Genomic DNA, 18,153 nt, shown 5'->3' with positions numbered 1-18,153 from the left:
GAGAGAGAGAGAGAGAGAGAGAGAGAGAGAGTGTTGCGTGGGAAGGTTGAAGTAAGTGATATTCCTGTCTGTCACAAACAAGGGAAATTAAAGGAAAAGAGAATGGGAAAGTTCAGGTGAGATGGAATGAAATGAGAATGAGGGATACTGGACATGAGAAGAGGAGGAGGAAAACGAGAAAAAAAATCACGAAAAAGAAATGGTGAAAATATGATGTAGAGGAGAGCAAGAAAAAGATAGAAGAGAAGCAAGAGGAGAAAGAGGAAGAGGAGAAGTTAGTAGAGCATTAACAGAAGGGGAAGGACACAGAGTAGCGAGGGCAAACTGGAGAAAAGTTTCCCTGAATGGCAAAACTTTATAAAGATTATTTTGCTGATTGCCGCCTTTATGGAAGTGCGATTTGAGACGAATGAATATTTCGTTTTCTTTTCTTTTGATCGCACGGCATGAAAGTCACCATGGAGAGAGAGAGAGAGAGAGAGAGAGAGAGAGAGAGAGAGAGAGAGAGAGAGAGAGAGAGAGAGAGAGAGAGAGAGATAATGGGAGAGTGTGTGTGCGTGTGTGCGTGTTCCATGAATCTTTTTTGTTGTTACAAGAAGTTCAAGTTTATCGGCTAATAGATATTCAGTTAATGTACGTTGAAGGTAATTAAAAATATATTCGTCTATTTCATTAAGATGAAGTTCAACGTGCAGTGATTTAATGAATTGTTTGAGTATTCTGAATTCAAAGATCTATGATACACCACCACCACCACCACCACCACCACCACCACCACCATAATCTCGCTCCTTACTTTTCCCTCTTAGTAATTGCTAAAGCGAAAATATTGCCATCCTATCGTTCGCATTTACTGAACTGCTTCACTTCACTTAGTTGATTGTATTTCGTCTCGTTTTTTTTAATGAAGGTATTTTCAATCTTTCTTTCCTGTGAAAAATAAGTAGAATTTTCTGTTTGCTACACTGAATTGCTTCTAGTTTCGTTGGACTTAATAATGTGATTAAAAAAGAAGCTTGACTTGATTACGATAATTTAATTGGTTTGTTTTGCCAATGTAATTTTCTTGGTAGTAATAAATTAGATTTTACTCTTCGTTTCATTCATCATCAGGATGTCATTCAAACACACACACACACACACACACACACACACACACACACACACACACACACACACACACACACACACACACACAAGCAATATGTGAACGTTTCTTCAGAGGTGGAAAAAGGATGAAAATTGGATTTGATATGTAAGCGATATGAAAAAAAAAAAAATACTTGATATAAAATTATGTGAATAGGTAGGTAAAATTGTGCCAAAACGAGGAGGAAGAGAAAAAAAACACTAGAGTAGAAGATAACATTAGATGAAAGGGATAAACCAAGAAAGAAATTCGAAGGAGTAGCAGAAGCGATACAGTAAAGATGTGAAGAAAATAATAAGGTTAAAATTCACAGAGAGAAATTTTTCACTTAACATTCACTTGTAAGGCAATCATTCATTTTGGCATTTACTTTATTCTTTCATGTTACTTTTACTTGGCTTTTCTCTTTATTTCTATTGCATCTGTTGTTACTCTTACTCATCTCCTTTATTTTCCTTTTCTTATGTTTATATCGGCTACTCCTCTTTTTTTATCTTCTTCATCCTTTTGGTTAATTTTTTCTACCTGTCCATGTAATTAGCTAATCATTTTTTTAGCAAGACTATTTTTCATTCTTTTCCACCTTCCAAATAACATTCACGAAATGCACACTTTCATCTACGAAGCAATTGCCTATGTGTGCCCGAGAGAGAGAGAGAGAGAGAGAGAGAGAGAGAGAGAGAGAGAGAGAGAGAGAGAGAGAGAGAGAGAGAGAGAGAGATAGCCAGACAGCCAGCCAGCCAACCAGCCAGCCAGCCAGCCAGCCAGCCAGCCAGCCATCATAAGTTCAGATCTAGATGATGTATTCGTGATTCAGAGTTTTTCCGCTTAACTAAAAGGTTTTGGATACTCCTTTTGTTTCCTTTGTTGCCACGAGAGGGCATTGGAGGCTTTAGCATGGGAAAAATGTTCATGATTGAGAGACACTGCACTGAGAAGCTTCCTGTGTGCTGGGGCTTGGCTTACCCTGGCTTGCCTTGGTCGGGTGCTGAAAGTCAAGGAGGGGTGAAGGATGCTGTGGGCGTGATGAGAAGGGAAGGGTGCAGGAAGGATGCGGGAAGGGTGTGCTTGCTTGGCTGCGTGGAATGAAGAGGAAAGCTGAAAGTGGGAGGGTGTTTGTTTGTCTTAAGGGGTGATGTTAGTGTGCTGTCAGTGGAGATGGTGTTGCTGTGGTATTGAGTGTGGCATCTCTACACACACACACACACACACACACACGCACACACACACACACACACACACACACACACACACACACACACACACACACACACACACACACACACACACACACACACACACACACCATCGACCTATACCAACGCTAGTCAACATGATAAACAGTTGCTTGTTGCTTTGTGTACGTATATATGTCTGTGTGTACCTTGTTTGTGCTTGTGTGTGTGTGTGTGTGTGTGTGTGTGTGTGTGTGTGTGTGTGTGTGTGTGTGTGTGTGTGTGTGTGTGTGTGTGTGTGTGTGTGTGTGTGTGTGTCCTGTTACTTAATTTTTCTTTCTTACTTGATATTTTTTTTCTATTTTCCCTTTGTATATTTTTCTGTTTACTCATAGGAACCAACTTATGTATTTTTCATTATAGATAAACGTAGGAAAATAAAAAAAAATCTGTAAAAACTCCTCCACAAAGTCGCCAAATACTTTCTACCAAGTCTGAACAAGCCGAGTCACTGTCCCAAAAAAAAAATGAAAAGAATAAAATACCCAAGGTTGAAATCAAATACCAAAACCACCATAACAATAAAACAAAGCAAGAGAGCAAGACTAAAAACAAATAAAAACGAAAAAAATGCAAGAAATAACGGCAGGTGATACAGAAACTATGACAGAGAACCCTTGGAAAGCACAGGGGGAGAGGAGGAGAAGGAGGAGGCAGAAGGTGAAGTACTCGTGAGGGAAGCGAGATGAAGGCGAGAGACACATTATGACAGTAGCGAGGGAGTAATGCTGTCCCGGGGAAGCGAGCAATGAAGGGACGCCGGAACAGACAAGACAGCGTTAACAGAAATATGAAGGGATAGGACAGAGAAATGTGCGGATAAATGACAGTGTAGAGAGAGAGAGAGAGAGAGAGAGAGAGAGAGAGAGAGAGAGAGAGAGAGAGAGAGTAGAAATATAGTATTAAAAGTTATTAGTAGTGGAACATATATGGCATTAAAAGAGCTGGAAATGAAAAGTATCATAAAAAAATGCCATGGAGAGAGAGAGAGAGAGAGAGAGAGAGAGAGAGAGAGAGAGAGAGAGTAGAAATGAGACAGGTTATGTGACGCAGAGATGACACGGCGAGGCTTGTCTGAAAAAAAAAACACACATAAAAAGATCCTAAAACTGTATACATATTGACTTTGAAACAATGAGGGTGGAATAAAATACTTGAAAAAGACAAAAATCCCGGAGACTGACAGGAGAAAAAAAAAAAGAAAAAAAACCGAGCAAAATGGAAGCGAATGAGGGAAATATGACGAGACTGAACAGGAAATATACTATACAGGAAAGACAGAGTGTGACAAGGAGGAAGAGGAAAGAGACGCAGGAAAAAATGACAGAAAAACAGGGAAAAGTAGTGAAAAGAGACAGAAATCGCTGAGATGATAGAGGAGAGAGAGAGAGAGAGAGAGAGAGAGAGAGAGAGAGAGAGAGAGAGAGAGAGAGAGAGAGAGAGATTTTAAGAATGAAGAAAGAAGACGTATAGAAAAAAATTGATACAAGAAAGATAACAGAAATAGCTGAGATGTTTGGAAAAATGAGAAGTATAGAGATAAAGAAGTATGATAGAAAAAAATATAGAGAGAGAGAGAAACAATAATCACACACACACACACACACACACACACACACACACACACACACACACACACACACACACACACACGCACGGAAATAAAGAAATGAAGAAAGCAAACAAACACGGAAACGAAATAAAAAGAAATTGTAAAAAAAAATCGCATATAGAAAAAAAAAAAAAACAGGAATGGAAATAAAACAGAAGAATCGTACGCTGAGAACTACAAAGCCCAACAAACGGAAACAAACATGGCTCTAACAAACGAGAAAACAAACACGAGGGAGAGTGGCGGGAGCAGAAACAAAAGCAAACAGGGAAACAAACAAGCGTTAAAAGCGAGCAGAATAAAACCAGGAAGAAGCGCCGGTAAGGAGGAAGGGGAGCAGGAAGTGGACACGACACAGAGAGAGAGAGAGAGAGAGAGAGAGAGAGAGAGAGGGAGAGGGAGAGGGAGGGAGGGAGGGATGGAGAGGGAAAGGGAGAGATGTAACGTAACAATGGAACGAGATGATTGTAACACTACTTCCTCCTCCTCCTCCTCCTCCTCCTCCCTTTCCTTTTCCTCGTCTTTCTTTTCTCTCCCTCCTTATTCCTTCTTCCCATCCCTAAAGTTACGCTGAGAGAGAGAGAGAGAGAGAGAGAGAGAGAGAGAGAGAGAGAGAGAGAGAGAGAAGGGACTGTACAAGATACGAATGGAGAGGCAAGTGGAGACGAGACGAGGAGAGACGAGGAGAGGCGAGGCGAGGCGAGGGAAACACACTGCGTCAACAAGAAGCTGGCAGAGAGTGGCGCCAAGGGGACTGAGCTAATACCGGGCTATGGGAGACGAGGCGAAGGCTGTTACCGGGACAATATTGACGAATGACCACCAGAAAAAATACCGAACGACTCTATAAGGTAAAAAAAAAAGTCAGCATGTTAGCTTTTCGTATCTCTTCTGTTTAACTTTCGCCTTTTTTTCCCTATTTTTTCCTCGTTTTTTTGTGCTCCGTGACTTAACTGGGGTATATAAATGGGTGTTTTTAATTGTATCTCTATTAATTGATAATGGTAAGAACATTATCATTTGGCTTAATTTGTGAAATGTTCTCTCTCTCTCTCTCTCTCTCTCTCTCTCTCTCTCTCTCTCTCTCTCTCTCTCTCTCTCTCTCTCTCTCTCTCTCTCTCTCTCTCTCTCTCTCTCTCTCTCTCCTATCACCTCCGTATCACAGTAAAGACAAAAAGAGGCAGGAGAGGAGAGCACGTCGCCTTCACCTCGCTAATGAACGGTGTGACTTATTACTACCTTCGTGTGAGGGGAGAGGCGAGTTTCCTGCCGCGTGTGTGTGTCTGTGTGTGTGTGTCTGTCGTTTGCGTCCTCCCCCGTTGTTTGTAGTTCCACCCTGCTTTATAGTTTACTCGTGTTACCTCCTGCCTCCTCATGGCCGTCTGGAGAGGTGGCAGGGAAAGGAATGCTATGCCACGTACTCTGAGAAATGTGTTTGATATGGTTGTTACTCGGGACTTATACTTGTTTCTGTCAGTCTCTCTGTGTCTGTCTGTCTCTCTGTCTGTCTGTCTGTGTCTGTCTGTCTGTCTGTCTGTCTGTCTGTCTCTCTCTCTCTCTCTCTCTCTCTCTCTCTCTCTCTCGTAGACTTTCAGGTGTTAAATGTGTGTGTGTGTGTGTGTGTGTGTGTGTGTGTGTGTGTGTGTGTGTGTGTGTTTGTTTGCCACCTTTTTTTCATTGTTGTGCCATGGTTTTGTATGATATACTGGCGTTTAAGGTTTTAGTATCGGAAATATTTATCATCCTTTTAGAAAACTTAAGTGGGTTGAAAAATGGACTTAGATTACCATTATGTTAAAAAAAAATGGAGGATTATGGATGATTTCGTTATCTCATTACAGAAAAAAAGAAGAATATGCTGCACTCATTCGGAAAAAAAGGGTGGAATTATGAAAAAAGAACCTGCATAAATGTACCCTTCTGTAAAAGAGCCACATATCAGGAGGACACGAAAAAAGTCCTGAAAAGATCTCATCCTACACAATGCTTCATCTCGCACACATGTATTTCTGTACATATTAATTGATGTGAATGGAAACCTTCATTTTTATTTCCTTTACTTTCCATGGCTTAGTGGAATTACGAAACTGTATGGGTCCTTTTTCTCCCTGTCTTTTTATTGCATCGATTTCTCTCTTCCCTCCCCTCCTCTCCTCTCCCTCTCTCGAACACACATGCACGAGAGAGAGAGAGAGAGAGAGAGAGAGAGAGAGAGAGAGAGAGAGAGAGAGAGAGAGAGAGAGAGAGAGAGAGAGAGAGAAAGGAAAAAAAAGTCTGTTTCACCCGACTGTAAATTTTGCGAGGGAGGGAACGTAACCGTGTAACCGTTTCGTTGCATTTTCCTTCACCCGCTCTGGCAAACAGGATTTCCTTCTCATAAAAATATAGAGCGAATAATACCTTCCTCCTACATCCCTTTCCTTCTTCTGTTCGTCCTCCTCTTCCTCCTCCTGTCTCAAGAACCCTTTGTATCGGCAAAAGAAACAGCGAGTGAGCGAGAGAGAGGGAGAGGGAGAGAAGGAACGAGGAGTAAAATGGAAAGGAAAAAAAGTGTGTCCAAGAAATGTAAATACCCCTCTTACGCCGTGACAGCCTGATTGAATAAGGCGCGATACCACCTTTGTTTACCTGGCAGAAAGACAGGAATTTCGCGGCCGGCTTCCTTCCCTCGTTTTCCTCCTGAGGGAGAGTGGAAATGATGCCGCGCCGCCCTGGGATAAGTGATGCCCCTCCAGTAAGCTGTGACGCAGAAGCAGGGTGAGATAGAGGTTCTGTGCCAAGCGAGATGTCAGTAAGCCTTTCAGGGATCTTGGTGGTGTCCGAAAGGAGGAGAAAAAGTCATGCAGATTGTAGGGAAAGGAACGAGGATGCCTCAGTGTTTAGCTCAGTTAGGTAATATGTGTAGGAGGATAAAGAAGAGATGTTACAGGTAATGTATGAAGGTTATAATTCAGAAGAGAACTCGTGAAGGTCTTATTGCTTAACACGATTTGTAAATAATGTAAAATTTGGCAGTATAAAGGAATTATGTTAATTTGGAGTTGTGAAGGATATACAGGTAGTTCATGAAAGCAATATTGAAGGTCTTTGTGTTTATTTCAGTTCGAGAATGCATTCAGTTTTACAACATAAAGGAGAAATGTTAATGGTAAGTTATGAAACATATAGGAAACCGAAAGTACATAATGAAAGTGTTTGTATTTAGCTTTGGCTGAGAAATACGTTTAGTTTAGATAATAAAAAAATAGTAATATTAGTAGATGAGTATGAAATATATATTCACAGCGAAAGTGAGAAATTATCTTCAAGTTCATAACTGAAATAACGCACACTAGTGTCAGGTTCAGAAGGGAATCTTAATTCGTTAAGGAAAAAAAGAACCTTCGTATCGAATTGAGTATGGAAAGAAATAGAAAAAGATAGGAGGCGAAGGGGAGGATGATACTGTAAAGTTCAAATGGGAAACAAATGAAGGGAAGGTAGAAAGTGAGCGTCGGATTCAAAGGGAAAAAAAATCGTGTAGGGTGTGGAGTGTGAGCACAAAAGTTTAAAACGGGGTAGAAATGAAGGGCAAGGAAGGGAGGGAGAGTGGTGGCGGCAAGTTTAAAGGGAAAGCAATATTGCAGGGGAGGGCAGACTACCAAGTATAAGATAATAAAGGTAAAAATGATTGAAGGCCCAACGTTACTTTTCTTTCATGTTCACATTATAATTAGATATTAATAACTCAGTAAGAACTTTTTTATTTTGCCACAAGTTAGTAATAATGTACGTCGTCACAAATGTTCTGTAAATACTAATGTAAGTCGATCATAAGCACATTATTATTACAATCATTATATCATTCACCATATTAATTGTTTTCATATCTGTCCAATAACTCGTTTTGTCCATCACAAACTTACAATAAATGTGTATATATATGCTGTTATTATTGCATACATCAAAGCGTTCACTCAGTAATCTTCATGGTATCGATGTATATTGCCTATAATCTATATATTCCTTTGATCTAGTATGTGCTCTCGTTCTTTCCTTGCAATCTGAATTTTCACAAGCTTATCATTAGGTTACCTTCATCTCTGTCATTTACTCAGTTGATATTATAGTTGTATGTATTTCTATCAGTTAGTAATGTACTCCTACTGTTTGACATATGCTTTTATTATTTTATTAGTTAAGCATTATAGTTTGTGGTGTTTATCAACTTGTTTTCTCTTTTCGTACCCATCAGCGCAACCACCCAGACCTCCACCACTGATACATTCATCCCGTTAAGTTTGCAGTCTGTCACGCAACTCAGTCCTGCACAGTTCCTATCTTTCTCTTGCAGCTTATATATATATTTTTTTTTCACGAGTTCCAAGTTTGCATCGTATTAGAGCTTTTCCAACACTACCAGGCAAGAATTTCATCACCACTTGCACTCTCTATCTCCCGTACACTCATCCATGCTTATCATAGAGACTGACACTGACACAACCTTCCATATAAACACAAAAGCAGAAAGTTATATTGTAGAATGCCTGTCACATTAATCTCCTGCCATTTTTTTTGTGTATATCTCAGAATAATTTATCCTCCTCATCCTCTCGTTTGGTTTAGCATCTAATACATTAATCTAAACCGAGGAAGAGGAGAAGAAGGAGAAGGAAATTGTATATAAGCATTAAGATTCTTTTTCCATGGTATTCATTTGTCTTTCTTATGGCTTTGTGTTTCGAAGTGTGTGTGTGTGCTTGTGTTTATTCTCTGTCTCTCCCTTGAATCCTTAATTTGTGTGATGGCTTTCAGCGTGCGTAGGTATTCTGTGTCACTCGTGTTTGTTTGTCGCTTTTACACTTAGTCAGTTTTGTGCTTGGTTTTTGCTTACGGAATTCTAGTATGTAATATCACTAAGGCTTTTAATTTTTACAAGCGTGGAATTCATGGGGGATCTCTCTCTCTCTCTCTCTCTCTCTCTCTCTCTCTCTCTCTCTCTCTCTCTCTCTCTCTCTCTCTCTCTCTCTCTCTCTCTCTCTCTCTCTCGCCATTCATATTTCCTCCACCACACCCCTTGCTTGTGATAACGTCTAATATTTAATCTGTCTGGGCAAGGAAGGCTTCATCACTCCCATCGCCCCTCACTCCGTATATCAGTCCCCGCCGTGCTTGGTTTCCATCATACATCACACAGTTTATCCGAAATATCTCATAACACTTCATACTTTTCCTTTGCTCGGTCAGTGGTAGTTTATCTGATGTATCACTTTCCACTTGTTATCTTATTTTTCCTTTCTCTCTCTCTCTCTCTCTCTCTCTCTCTCTCTCTCTCTCTCTCTCTCTCTCTCTCTCTCTCTCTCTCTCTCTCTCTCTCTCTCTCTCTCTCTCTCTCTCTCTCTCTCTCTCTCTCTCTGTTATCACTGTTCTCATGTATGTTGTATATATTTGCAAGGACATCATATATTTGTTGCCAGCGATGCAGATGAGTCTCTGTTGTACATTGCATTGTGTACACCAAATAATTTAACTTTCACTTCTCCCCTTTTATAATTTGTAACCTTCCTAGTCTCTCCTGCACCTTCCTTTATGTACACACCATCTACTTTATTATTGTTCCTCTATAGTCTCTACATTTTCATTGAACTCACTATGTTTCCTGCACAAGAAGGTACTGTTCTGCATCCCTTGTATTACCTCTTACGTAGCTTCCAATACACATACTTTTCATTATTACATGTATAACTTGAGCACTGCTTGATCCACTGAGGTTATGAGTACTTTAGACGTGACAAATACTCATCTACTATATTTATTACTTGTAAATCTACCTGTATTCCTTAAAAATGGCAATAAACAATACTTACTTGCTTGCTTGCTTACTTACTTACCTAGCCAAGAGTACAGCGCCACTCATCCTACAACAACCCACACCGCCTTTGAACATTCCTCCTCCTCTCATCTATCCAACCTGGGGTACAATATTCTAATGATGTTACATGTGTAGCTTCGTATAGAGATACCAGGATTTTTTTTTTTTTCAGAAGAGCCATGTTAGTAATAGTAACTTCCTGGAATGGCATCTTTTGTGGCTGATTGGCAGGCATTCTAGCTCGGCATGTCTTGATTCAAGGTTAATATTTTGATCTCTCTCTGCCTCACTTTAATCTTGGTTTTGTTAAATCTATGTTACAGATTGGAAAGTAGTCTCTCTCTCTCTCTCTCTCTCTCTCTCTCTCTCTCTCTCTCTCTCTCTCTCTCTCTCTCTCTCTCTCTCTCTCTCTCTCTCTACCTCCCCCCCAAGTATTTTCACTTTTCAAGCATAACAGTCCTCAATGATTCTCACTTTCTGTCGTACACATGTGGAGTGTTTTCGTTCCCCTTGTGGACCGTAAGTAAGGCGCGTCCAGCTGGGGTCTTTCCTGGCCAAGGAGGCGTCACAGGTAGCGTGAACATTAGTATTCCGGGTCAGGGCAATTCGGAAATTATCTGTGCAATCTTATGCTACTTGAGTATTCATGGTTGGAAGTAAATCTTGGGTGGAGGAAGAGGGCTGGAGGAATATTACCTTCATAAACTAACTCACAGAGAGAGAGAGAGAGAGAGAGAGAGAGAGAGAGAGAGAGAGAGAGAGAGAGAGAGAGATGAATTAGTAGTGATAGTTTAAAGGAGAAATGGTAGTGACAAGAGAAGAAATCAATATTGAAATAACTGGCAATAATATCTATCAACACCTCATTTTCCTAAGCTTCTATCACATATTCGTTCCAAAAAAATGTCTTAATACCATACACGCTCGCGTACCTTTACTCTAGAATGATCGGCTCTTAAAACAAATGTGCTTCCTGTAGTCAACGTGTCATGGTTCAAACAAAGCACTGTATATTATTTTTTTTGTGCCTGCGAGAAGAAAGGACAAAATGTATTACTCGCATTGCTACATACACACACTTGTTTTTGTTTTAGTTTCCTGTTGCACTCGTATGTGTTTTTTTAAATTACGTTTTATGGTAGTTTCAGTTCATTTCTAATATTTAATTTCAGGGGAGTAAAAACACACACAGACAAAATTGCAATAGCGAAAAGCGTTTACTGTCACATTTTTTTACAGCATAAGTAAAAAGAAAAAAAAAAAGAGACATAACAGGATACACGTTGTATAATAGAATTCGGTGATTCTTTTCCGAATGAAAAAAAAGAATCGAGGGCAACAAAAATGGTTTCCCACGTTTCAATAGTAATTGCTGATATATTTTCCCATTTGGCGCTGCGGTTCGCGAATGGTTGCACTTCGTTGGAAAAAGAACCAGAGCCACTCTTGTTATTTAGATGCAGCTCTTGGCGTGTGTGTGTGTGTGTGTGTGTGTGTGTGTGTGTGTGTGTGTGTGTGTGTGTGTGTGTGTGTGTGTGTGTGTGTGTGTGAAGTAAAGAATACCTATATATATATATATATATATATATATATATATATATATATATATATATATATATATATATATATATATATATATATATATATATATATATATATATATATATATATATATATATATATATATATATATATATATATATATATATATATATATGAGACGACATGATACGCTGACGAAAGAGAAAAAATAATAAAAAGAAAAAAAAGAATATGAAGGAGAAGAATAAATTTTCTGTACTTTATGTGTGTGTGTGTGTGTGTGTGTGTGTGTGTGTGTGTGTTTTAGCAACCTTCCTCGAGTTACTGGATACATACGTAAATGGGGTACGTTTCTGCATGTGTGTATGTGTGTGTGTGTGTGTGTGTGTGTGTGTGTGTGTCGCTGAGAGGGATGTGTGTCGTCGCGAAGCTCGTCTGTCTGAGTGGTCGTGTTGTCCTCACTGATGGCTCCTCCTTCATTCTCATGCTTCTTTGTCCCTTTCTCTCCTTCTCTGTCTCTCCCTTGCTGTCTTTGTCTCCGCCTCGCAGTCTGTGTTTTTGTCCTGGTGCACCCGGCTCTCTGTGGCTCTGTGTATCTGTCCGTCCGTCTGTGTGTCTGTCTGTTTATCTGTCTCTTTTTTTGTGTAAGTTTTTTTTCTTCTGTTTGTTTGGTTAATTGACTGAGTGAGAATGGATGGGTTCTTTCATTCTTTCTCTCTCTCTCTCTCTCTCTCTCTCTCTCTACACACTTTCTTTACTCTTCACCACCACCACCAATACCACCACCACCACCACCACCATAGCTCAGTCTAGCCACAGTAATCCCCTTGCCTCTTCTTCCCTCGTCCTAGCCAACCCCCTTCCTCTGAAAATAACATCTTCTTCACAACAAAAACACTAATTGAGGGACCTAATGCAAGGGCGGCCGAGATAATCCAGCCACAAAACAGTGTCCATTAGAGCGAGTTACCACACCGCCGGGACACCCTCTGGACATATCTAAGCTTTGTGGGTCCTAAATTTGAAGACTATTTTTTTTTTTTTAGTTTGTTTTTTGTGTTATTTTGCTTTGGTACACTTCTGGAATTTTTTTCATATAGGGTTTTGATTTAATTGTATTTATAAGGGACTTTTTTTCTTAGCTCCATTTTATTTTTTTTAGTCACGTTTCTAAGGTGATTTTTTTGGGGATCTCATCTATATGATTTTTTTAAGGAACTATTTTTTTAAGGGTATATATTTGCATGAGGTCACTTAGTGGAAATACCTTTTTATAACTATTTTGGCAGACTTTTCCGGGAGAAGACTTTTGAGAATACTTATTGAACATTTATGAACACTTTGGGAGAGAAAGAATACATTTTTGGACATGGAACGGGACGGGAGAGAACAAGAATCTGAACACTATGCGAGGAATATTCTTGAAAATTGTGGAGTGTGCCCTTGTCATGACCTAGTTTGGGGAGCCTTCGACTCTCCTGGAATAAAAAACTAGGAATCATTGCAAGGGACACACTCTCTCACTTTCACTCTCGCTCTCCCCTTCACCTGCACCACCGCGTCACTTCACACCTGATTTCCCATGAGAATTCTGCCAACGATTTGAGAATTTTTGAGTCTTCCTTTGACGTTCTCTTGAGGGTTCTGCTTCTGGTAGGGGTGGGGAGCGTGTTGGGTTTTAAGTCTTGATTTCTGTCCCTTTGTGTGCCTTACCATCTCTCTCTCTCTCTCTCTCTCTCTCTTTCTCTCTCTCTCTCGCTTTCTCGTTCTCACTATTGAATAAGGTAAAGATAGACATACAAACAAGTGCATAGACAAATTAACAAACATATTTCAAACTACATTACTATTCCTTTCAAAATAACGTACACATATTGTTCTCAGTAAAGACTATGAAACTTCTATCCCGAGACGCCTTGTAAAATAGTATTCCCTCGAGTCTCGCATTGCCTTGAGTCGAATCCTCGCGGGGAACGTAACTGACCTGCTAATCTGGTAACGAGAAGAGGGAGGACTATCGTGTGATGGACGTACAGCCAGCATGGTTTGGACTTGCCTATGAAGCTTTTTTCTCTCCCTCTCTTTCAATCTTTTTTATTTTGTAGTTCGGGAGTGATGGATTGCTAATTAATGTGTGTGTGTGTGTGTGTGTGTGTGTGTGTGTGTGTGTGTGTGTGTGTGCGTGTGCGTGTGTGGGTGTACCCTTATGTAGGTTAATGTTTCACAAATAGTGTTTCCGATAATTGATTAAATTTTTCCAATGCCCTCGCCCTCTCCAGCCTATGTCTGCCTCACACACACACACACACACACACACACACACACACACACACACACACACACACACACACACACACACACACACACACACGAACAAATTTAGCAGCCCAAGAAAACAATAAAAATAGTCCATGTTTTGATGAGAAAGCGAGGGAATGTTTTGAAGCAGAAATTGCATTTGTATTTTTGGTCAGACAACTGTTTACGCACAATGGACTAGTAATGACGTCTGTGTTGTGGCCTTTAAATCACTTAATCTGTTTTTGAAGAGCAAATTTTGTTGGTGGGTTGTGCTGGAAAGGTAGGAATGTGCTGGAAACAGTAAGGAATGCGATGGAAAGAGAAAACAAAGAAACGGCTCACGAATAGAAACTCAGATTATTAATGATTTTTTTTTTAGAAATGGTACTTTTGTAAATAAATAATCAATAAGTAATTAAATAATTCTTTAATAAATAATTATGTAATAAATAGTTTTGTAATAAATTTCCCTGAAGCCTCACGAATTTATATAAAAGTGCATAAAAATACGGAACAATTATAGTTGTCTTAAACACCTGCTTGAAAAAAAGAAAAAATAGATATTAGGGGGCGGTGGCTTAGTGGATAGGGTGGTGAGCGTAGGATCAGACAGATGTCCACGCATAGGTTTGAATCGCACCACGTATCGCCCTGTTACTTTGCCATTTGTCGAGTAATTTAAAGTTACCTATGTCCTACATGTCACCATGATACCCAGGTTCTAGGTTACACTAAAGATGCTCTTGGGTGTTGATATGGGCCCTAATTTGGGTACCACTGTAAGTGAAATTTCCTGCGCCACTAATGGGCGGAAGCTTAACAGCGCTTCTAATACTCTTCAAATAAACTGCAGGCGCTATAGATACGTCATAAAGAAAAAAAAATAGACGTGTGAGGCTGTTTGTTGATTAGTAAAGATAAAAGAAAACTCCTGTGCAACACTTGATATTTTCTGCTAGGAATATAAACACACTAAACCACCTCGCATAGGTAAAACAATATTGCTGTATAACATTTTTAGCATCATTACATAGAAGAGAAGACTTGTAAAACAGAAATCATGAGTGAATGGACGTCCTGAGTTTGTTCAAGTAGGAATTTATTGTCTGTTATAATGATCTGTCTGGGACTGAGCGTGTCTGTGTAAGAAACAGGTGAGCGGGAAAGAGGTCAGGTGCGTCTTACACGGCAGGAGAGCCAGCTGATGATGTCCTTCAGGAAGAGGAGGAGGAGGAGGAGGAGGAGGAGGGGCAGGAGAAATGAAGAAAACAAGTGAAAAAGGAGAGAGGAAAGAGGATGATGATTTGTAAGAAGAAAAATGCATTAAGAGCAGAAAATGTGGAGATTGATGAATGGGGTGAAAACAAATGCTCTTAGTCTAAACCCGTGATTGAAGTGGTCACGGTTCCTCTTAATTTTGTTTTCATTTCTCGATAAATTCATCTATCTTCTGTATATCACTCTGTGTCTATCTATCTCTCTCTCTTCGTTCTCTTCCTCCATTTTCTCTCATGTAAGACCCTATTAATATATACGGATGTTGTCTTTTTATCTCATTTCCCGCCCTTAAGAAATTCTCCCATTACTCTCCTCCTCCTCATCCTCTTCCTCCTTCGCGGCGCCTCACACCCGTCACTTTCCCACATCAAGAAGAGGAGGAGGAGTAGGAGGAAGAGGAGGAGGAGGAGGAGGAGGTGGAGGTGGAGGAGGAGAAGGAGGAAGAGTATCAGTGAAAAAAATGTCTTCTCCGTCGCCTTAACACATGGTATTTTTTTTCTCATTTATCGAGAGATTTTATGGTCCAAATTGAAGGAAGGATAAAGAAGGAAAGTACCAGATTTTTTCCTTCCCTTCTTCACTCCTACCTTCACCCGTCTGAATTTTTTCTCTTTACTTTTCCATGATCTTGATTTTTATGCGTCCTTTTTCATTCTTTTCTACTTTCCACCCCTCCCTTATTTTTCCACTTACTTTTGCTCCTATTCCTTGTTCAGTATTCTTTCTCCCATTCCTTACTTTTCTTTCTGTCTCTCCCCTTCCAGTTTTCTCTTCCCGCGTATTTTTATTGTAAGTTCATTAGATTTTTTTGCCCATTTTCTTTGTAATATATTTTGCCTTATCTCTCAGTACATATTCTTTCTTTTTTTGCCTTATTTTTGTACCCCTGTGACGATAGGGGGAGCAAGAGAGAGAGAGAGAGAGAGAGAGAGAGAGAGAGAGAGAGAGAGAGAGAGAGAGAGAGAATGAACAAATACTTCTAGAGATTTGACTGTGTACTCTATTTTCTGTTGTTGTAATCTGCCAAAGGCTATGTAAAGTTACTTGTTACATTGCGAGCTTACTGAAGATTTCCTCTAACATACGCACACACAAAGCAGACAACAGCTGAAGTCACAGAGCTTAAGGTACAGAAGAATAGTCATGGTTTCTGAATAATACCTGGATGTAAAATTGTTTCTCCTTTGATGCCGAAGAGTTCATTGATTGGAGTTTTTAAAAAGGTACGAGAACTGATGTTGGTTCTAAAGGTTTGCTATATTTGAAGTGTTCTCTCTTTGAAGCGGGAGGATTAAAAGTTGTGAAATTTATCTTTGTCGTAAGGGAAGTAAACAATCGTACTAAAAACAGTTATAGAATGAATATTTTAGCGTATATTTTTGTATAAGTGTATATTTGTCTATATATTTGTGATGATTTCTGTAGGTACTGTAAAGTCTATAAGGAGTGTTTATATATATCTTTTTTTATTTTCTATCCCTTTTTATTCTTATTTTTCTTCTACCCTATCTCAAATTTTCTCTTTTATTCTTATTGGATTTTCTTCTCATCGACCCTTTCCTCCTGTTCATTGATTCGTCACTTCTTTCCATCGTTTCTCCCTCAGTATAAATCTCCCTCATTCCTTCGTCCCACACCTTGCTTCTCCCACGTACCGCCGCGGAAGTAATGGCGAGACTTCAGTAACGATTACCTCGCACACCTGATTCGCCTGATTGTGTCTCATTGGTTTAATCGTCTGGAATTACCTAAAATCCCGTACACCTGAACACACCACATGCTTCCTCGCCACACCTGTTAGCTCGTGTTAATGGTTCATGTTCCCCTCACCTGTTACGTCTTTCTCTGTACTTGGATTTTGTGGGTTTTATATAGTGCGTGTTCTGATGTTCTGTCTCGCAAAGGTAGGATTTAGTGATGATTCGTTAGATTGCATTTTGGTTAGGTAAAGTGAGTCTTGGTTAGGGTAGGTTAGGTTGGGTCATGTTGGGTTCTTTTAGTTTATGTCCTCTTTAAGTTAGGTTAATTTGAAGTTAAGTTAGATTAGGTTATGGTTAGTTTACTGGTTGTAGTAAGTGTTATTAACTATGTACTAAATCAATTATATTATGTTAGTACTTACTCGCCTATCTGGTGTGTAAATCTTTCAAGTCTCACGATTGTTCACTACAGCTTGAGTTTTTGAAGTCAAGAATCAAATATGGATGTCCTTTGTAACTCCTCTCTAATTTCTTCTCGCTATCCTGGTACTTCTTTTTACACGTACTATGACTAAGTGTTGTTACAATATGTTACTGTTTTTTTTCGCACAAGATAAAAATACATTCATATCCCAAACGTCATTACTACCTCACCTTGTACTGAAGCTCTAGTACTCGTTACCTGTCAGCTTATGTCAAGGTAGTCTTAGCTATTACCTGCAGCTGACGCGTAGGAAGAGGCAGGTATATGATTCCCATCACGAGCTATCATCCCTTTCTTGCACCTTTTTTTCTGCGCCATTAAAAAGAGAAAACAAAGACAACCAGAACATGTGGACAATGTGATAAAAAGATGGAGAAAAGGGAGAAGAAAAGAGGGAAAAATATAGTTCCTCCCATTGCGTCTATACCTTTCCTTATAAGAATGTGTGATTTGCCTTTTCTCTTATTCAGGAAAGTGGAAATGTGGCGGTGGTGGGTTAGTGGCCCTAGGGAACCGGGAAAAGGATGAACGCTACCGCCCTGATTCTCTGCTCTGATAAAGGTAAGAATTGTTTGGTATTGTATTTCTCTTCCTTGTGCTGTGATGACCCGGAATGACAGGGTGGGTATCTGGTTCCATGATGATGCCGTTTGGATAGTGTAGCTATTAAGAGGAGGAAGGTGATACATAAGAACGTGAGAAACATACAGAAAGCTGTAAGATGATATTTGTTTTAGCAATGATGTGATTTGTCTAACATTACATACTGGTTTAAGAGAGCTGAGGGATATCAATGCTTAATTAGTATGTGGGGTTCTGCATGAAAGAGAGAGAGAGAGAGAGAGAGAGAGAGAGAGAGAGAGAGAGAGAGAGAGAGAGAGAGAGAGAGAGAGTATGAATATGATATGATGTGTGGTTTCTGATTATCGAGTGTGTGATTGTGGGATTCGTAGGAAATAAGAAAAGCGAAAAATGAAGTACCGCAATTTAGATAAAGGTT

At 39.7% G+C, this 18,153-nt stretch overlaps 1 long non-coding RNA gene across 1 annotated transcript in view; it reads left to right on the top strand.

Annotated features, from left to right (window-relative positions):
* Positions 1–17,715, top strand: part of LOC123506608 — a 69,856-nt gene extending 52,141 nt beyond the window's left edge. The window contains exon 4 of the long non-coding RNA XR_006675474.1: positions 17,624–17,715. This is a non-coding gene — a long non-coding RNA (uncharacterized LOC123506608). The remainder of the gene's footprint in view (positions 1–17,623) is intronic.
* The last annotated feature ends 438 nt before the right edge of the window (positions 17,716–18,153 follow it).

This window comes from Portunus trituberculatus, chromosome 20 (assembly GCF_017591435.1).
Source record: "Portunus trituberculatus isolate SZX2019 chromosome 20, ASM1759143v1, whole genome shotgun sequence".
Classification (NCBI taxonomy): Eukaryota; Metazoa; Arthropoda; class Malacostraca; order Decapoda; family Portunidae; genus Portunus; species Portunus trituberculatus.
This window is presented reverse-complemented; position numbering and strand designations above follow the sequence as displayed.